Source organism: Ursus americanus, chromosome X (assembly GCF_024610735.1).
Source record: "Ursus americanus isolate L20-20 chromosome X, mUrsAme1.1.p, whole genome shotgun sequence".
In the NCBI taxonomy this organism is placed as follows: Eukaryota; Metazoa; Chordata; class Mammalia; order Carnivora; family Ursidae; genus Ursus; species Ursus americanus.
Window position 1 is genome coordinate 43,459,189 of NC_142164.1, and position 6,000 is coordinate 43,465,188.

Genomic DNA, 6,000 nt, shown 5'->3' on the forward strand with positions numbered 1-6,000 from the left:
TTAATACTGTTTTATGTCCAATCCGTGTTCAAATTCTCAATTCTGTCATAGTTTTTTTTCAATAGTTTGTTTGGATCAGGTTCTAAATAAGACCTAGTATGTATTGCTCCTTTCAAGATACTCTTTTTGTCCTTGGCTTTGACAGTTCGACTACAATGTGTCTCGCTGAGTGTATTCTGCAAGTTCATATCTGATGTTGAACCTTTCTATTGAATTTTTAATTTCAGCTACTATACTTTTCCGCTCCAGCATTTTTGTTAGTTCCTTTTAATAATTTCTTCCTGTTTATTCATTTTCCCTATTTGGTGAGACATTATTCTCCTGGTTTATTTTACTTCTTTGTCCATGGTTTCCTTTAGCTCTTTGAGCACATTAAAGACAGTTGACCTAAAATCTTCCCCTAGTAAGTCCAACTTCCTCAGGGACAATTTCTACTAATTTCCTTTTTGCTGTGAATAGGCCATACTTTCTTTGCATGTTTTATAATTTTTTGCTGTTGAAACTGGACATTTTGAATATTATGATGTGGCACCTCGGGGCATCATATTCTTCCCTCTCCTCAGGATTTGTTGCTAGCTGTTGTGGGCTACTGTTTGTTTAGTGACCTTTCTAAATTGTTTTTATGAAGTCTGTATTCTTTTATCATGTGTACCACTAAAGTCTGTTGCCTTAGCTTAGTGATCAGCTGGTGTTTTGACAGTTACTTTTAATACCTGGAGCCAGTAAAAGAAAAAGAAGAAGAAACACTCTCAGTCTTTGCAGACTGGTCTGTGCTGGGGAACTCATTCACTGCTTAGCCAGACCGCTTTCAACTCTGCATTTGTGTTCACTTCCTACTTGCACAGAGTCTGAAGGCCAGCCAGAGGTGGAAGGCCTCCTCAGGCCTTGGAAGCACTTGCCTCCCATCCTGGGCATATGTGTGGTCTTCTCAATCTCCCTGTATATTGGGGAACTTTTAAAAGCCCTTATTCTCCCATGTACCTCCTTTTTCCAGCCTCTTCCTCCCAGCTTTCTTATTCTATTTATTGTTTGTTCTCAGCACTGTCCTTTGCTCTAAACTGCTGTGTCTAATAACGAGGCCTTTAAATGCTTTTGACAAAAGCCTCTCCACTCCTGGGAAGGCTCTGAGGCAAAATAAAGATAAACCTCGTGCCTTCAGGGAGAAGGACCTGACAGATGGTAGAGACCCACAGACACAGTTCTTTGAGAATAAGGTCCGTAAGGTTTCTTCTGGTACTAGCAACCTTCATTACCTGATCTAGGGTGTTGGGGATGGCGGGATGGCAATTTAAAATGCCATGGCACTCTCTTACGGCAATTCCGGAGTTTCTCTCTCCAACTAGTTTTCCTTTCATTGTTGTAAGTTTTTATTAGATTCCAGAGTGCTGCAAAAGTTGACTCTGACCATTTTTGTCATGGAAACTTTGAGTTCCCTACTCTGCCATTTTTTGTGATGTCTTCTCTCTTTATATGTTTCAGTTCTCTACAACGTAATGACAGTATACAATTACTTTAAAAAATTATCCTCTTTAAGAGGCACCTGGGTGGCTCAGTTGGTTAAATGTCCAACTCTCGGTTTTAGCTCAGGTCATGATCTCATTGGTTGTGGGATTAAGCCCCCTGTCTGGCTCTGTGCTCAGTGGGTAGTCTGCTTGAAGATTATCTCCCTTTGCCCCTCCCCCAACCCATGCATTTACTGAAGACTCTTATGTTGGGGGCTCCTTGGTTCTAGTTTTTTGGCCACCTTACCCTTTCATGCCATGATCTCTCATTAAGTAGCCATCTCATCTATACCTGTATTTTCAATCACCGTCCACCCATATATGATTCCTACATTTTCCTCTCTAGCTCAGTCTCTGATCCAAATATCTTGCTATATTCTTAACATCCACACTGGGGTATACAAAGGTATAGAGAAATCAAGATGGCCCATTATGTTCCCTCCAGAAAAGATTCATTCTGTGTTGCCCATTCCAGCTAACATTACTACCTATCACCCAGACGATCAGGTGAATCATCTGAGAATCCCACTAACACTTCCTTTTATACCCCCACTACCCAATTTTCATCTTTCATGAGTTCATCTCTTTGTTCATTCATGAATATGTTCAGTCATCTGGTAGAGGAATATTGATGTATCAGGGGAGAAGGGGGATAATTACACAATCACAGTCCTAGCGTGGGTGATTATTGCAATGAGAAGGGGCTGCCTTAGTAAGATTTGTCATATGAGAGAAAGTAGGAGCCATAGTTGCTGATGTGGGTAGTTTGGTAGGTTCGGCAGTGGGAGCATATACGCAATCTCTTCTGTGATAGCATCTACTTTTCCAAAGAAACAAGAAGCCTAAAGAGCAGTTGAGAATGTTGAGGTGTGAGACAGTGTTGAAGGTTTGTGCAGAGAATAGTTGTTGTGCCATAGTGTTCTCACATATTGAGAAAGTATATTGACTATGACAATATAGTGAGATTACTAGCCAGGTCTGAGTACTGCTCCTTATCCTGCATTAGCTTCCCTTCAACCCGAACTCCCACAATTCTCCTACTATTTCCACCAGGCTCCAGCCACACTGGCTTTTTTTCGTCTTTTTTGGGAACAAGTCATGCTCACTCCCACTTCAGAGTCTGCTGTTCCCTAGTCTAGCGTCAAAAGATTTTTTACACACAGCAGCTCTTTCTTGTCATCCAGTTCTCAGATGAAAAGTCATGTCCATAGCATGGCCTTCTCTAGTGATAAAGCATGGTGCAACTCCCGGGATCCCGGGCATCGGGCATAGTCTGAGTACATGGTGGTCTTTGAAGTTGTTAAACTGGGTGGCCCTGGACATCCTTCACTGCCCTCTCTGTAAATGTTATTTTCTATCCCATTTCCCTTTTTTATTTTCTTTGGGGCACTCTTCACCCACTGAAATCACATTGGTTGTTGTTAACTTTATGTGTATCCAAAAGAGAATGTAAGCCCCCTAAGGGGAAGGGCCTTTCCTCTCTTGTTGCCTAGCAGCCAACCTGGTAGGCAAAGAATAAACACTCAATAAACAAGTGTTGCATGTATGGATTGTTATCCATCAAAAACACCAAAACAGAACTAGGTACTTGAAGTTGAATGGCAAAACCATTGATGGAATCAGAGATCACCGTATGCAAAATACTTAAAGAAATCTTGGATGTGATCTATTCAGCTGTTTTTAAACTATAGGAAACATCAGAATCTACCAGGGAAATTGTTCAAAATACAGATTCTTGATCCTCAAACCCCAGCGAAAGGATTCAGCAGGTCTGGGGTAAGGTCTCAGAAGTTGCAATTTTAACAAGATCCAGGTGACTCTATTAAAGGTAGCCTGCAGCTCATGCTTAGACCAACACATACCTTTAAAAATGGTGTTTTCCTAGGGAAAATTGCTTCTATACCATTAATCTATTATCTATTGTGCAGAGTTCTGATATCTTAATTTGACGGCTGGAGTATTTAGTGGGAAACCAATCATCTAGGACCTCAGATTGCTTTTCCAGATGGGATCTCATTTAACTTTTGATAAGCAGTCAGGGTCCATTGGATCCAGTTTTTGTTTTTGAGCTTTTCAAACTATTTGTAAGGATTGCTATTTTATGATTTCTACTCTTTCTTAGAAGTCTTCCACAGAACAAGGAGAAAATTAATCTCTTATTTTTAAATAGACATAAGCCCATACTATCTTGCACACACCACATGGGAGAAAGGGGCCCCTTTGTAAAATTAACATGTGGGATCTCATTGATTTTATTTTTCCTGTATCTTAAAACAATTTGCTATTCTTCAATGTAAGAATTATTTCATTATTAGTTAATTATTCCTAACTCTACTAAAAAGACTAAAAAATAAGAGAAAAAAGCAAGAATGATGGAATAGCTTACATCAGGAATGAGGCAATACTAAAATAATACCACATCACATTTAGTTTTTTACTGCACAGTCCAAAGTATTACACCATTTTTCAAAAAATACAAAAGAAATTAAGAGACTCCATCTTTGCATTTATTTAATCCAGCTTTCACTGAACACTAATGAGAATTTTTTTTTCATTTTTCTTCCCATACTGGCAAAGAAAAGTAAATTGACAGAGGAATTCATTTTACAATGATTAGATCAGAAGACAAAAGTACAGTGACAGCAATACTCTAGATGCCATTATCGATAGTGAAATTGATATCTCAAACTATGAGTATTCAAATGATGATATCTTAAATGAATTTTTTCAAACCCAAAAATCAATTAGTGAATAGTGTGCTTCTAAGGACCAAAATGATAAATGGTGTTCTCAGTTTGTCACTTGTCATACGATATGTTACAACAAGAAGTAGGAACATCCCAATTTGCTCAAAGGACATTGGACAATTTTCTGTCATCTTTTATAACATTGGATATTTAATATGTGTCCAGTATTTAATCAATAAGTTTTCTAAGTGAACAGATGTTGAATTCAGGTAAGAAGAAGGAAATAGATCATGTGGAAATGAAAAAAGAAGTCATTGGACTGGTCATTCTAACTGGTGTTTATCAATCTAAAAATGAAAATATCTTGCAATTATGGAGCAAAGAAGATGGCTATCCTTCCTTCAACAAAATTATGAGCTGTCAATGTTTTGAAAAGATTTCTGTTTTGATGATACAAGTACAAGAAGAACTAGAAATAAGATAAGGCAGAACTTATTGGGGATACAAGAGAGCAAGAAGTGAGAAACCAACACCTACAGATGGATATATTCCAGGTTCAGGCATGAAAACTGATGAGTGAGCCGTATTCAAAGGCTGATGCCTTGAGTATACGTATTTTCAAAGCGAGGAAAATGAGGAATACAATTCTGGTTTGATATATTTAAATTCTTGTTAAGTTATCTGATTTAATTGTCCATTATGTCTTTATTTTTACTTCTGTGAATTATTCATAAAGTCACTTAATACACAAAACAGCAAATGGGTATTTTGTACACAGAAGGTGATGATGATTTGGTCCCGGTATTCTAAGGGTTAACATCCTAAGTACTCCTGAGTGGCTGGGAGAACTTAGTATTTTTATCTTGTTTAATGGATGAGGCTGGTGTAGGGGAAGTTGTGGAGTTATTCTTAGACAATATATTATAAGCCCTAAGGAGTGACTGTGGATGCAGCTGAAACGTCAGCAGCGTTCCTGTTCTCGGGCTGTTGAATGCAGTGGTCTGATAAGAGCAGGATCCCACAATCCCCAGGGGCAGGGCATTAAGTTAGGAGCTATGAAAGAATGTAACCCTCAGTCCCCCCTTTCTGCACCTAACGACAAACATCCCGCTCCTCCCTGATCTCATGACTGACTCCCTGCGTGCCTATGCGTAGGGGAGAATGCAAGCCTGCTTCAAGATATTTGCCATCCCTTTGTACTCCTTTCCCACGCTTGAAGCCATCTGTCCTTGCTTTTCTGATAAAAAACAAAGTAAGAGCTATGTGCAGGATTCAGCTGCTGCTGCTCTCCCTTGCAGAGGCAGCCCTGCATGGCCGCTCAGATGGTGTCTGAGAACTTAATTTTAGTGCCCGATGACAGAAGTGACCGCTCCAAAGTGCCTTCATGATAGGACCTCCTGACTCTCATTTCAATGTTCTGTTTAGCCGAGTCAATCTCACACCTTGTGCTTCCCTATCACCTTCTGCGTCTCAAGATTGAAGTTCACAGACTTTTCACATGTTACTCTAGAAGTCAAAATAAGACAACTGAAAAGCTTGTGAAACAGGAAGGTAGGGGAAGATTTTCTTTCCCCGAGACTCACCTAGAGGATCATTCAACTAAACGGAAATGATGTAATGACGCTCTCCAGGGGTCTATCAGGCAGCCAATCCTATCATAATAAATTGGCACAGAGACTCTTGCGAGCATGTAATGACTTTGTATGCCTATCCCTTTATGCTGTCACCTTTTCAAGTATTCCTTCTGGGGGTCAAACTTCTCATTTCATGTCCAGGATACCTCTTTTAACGAATGGAAGAGGCACAGTGGG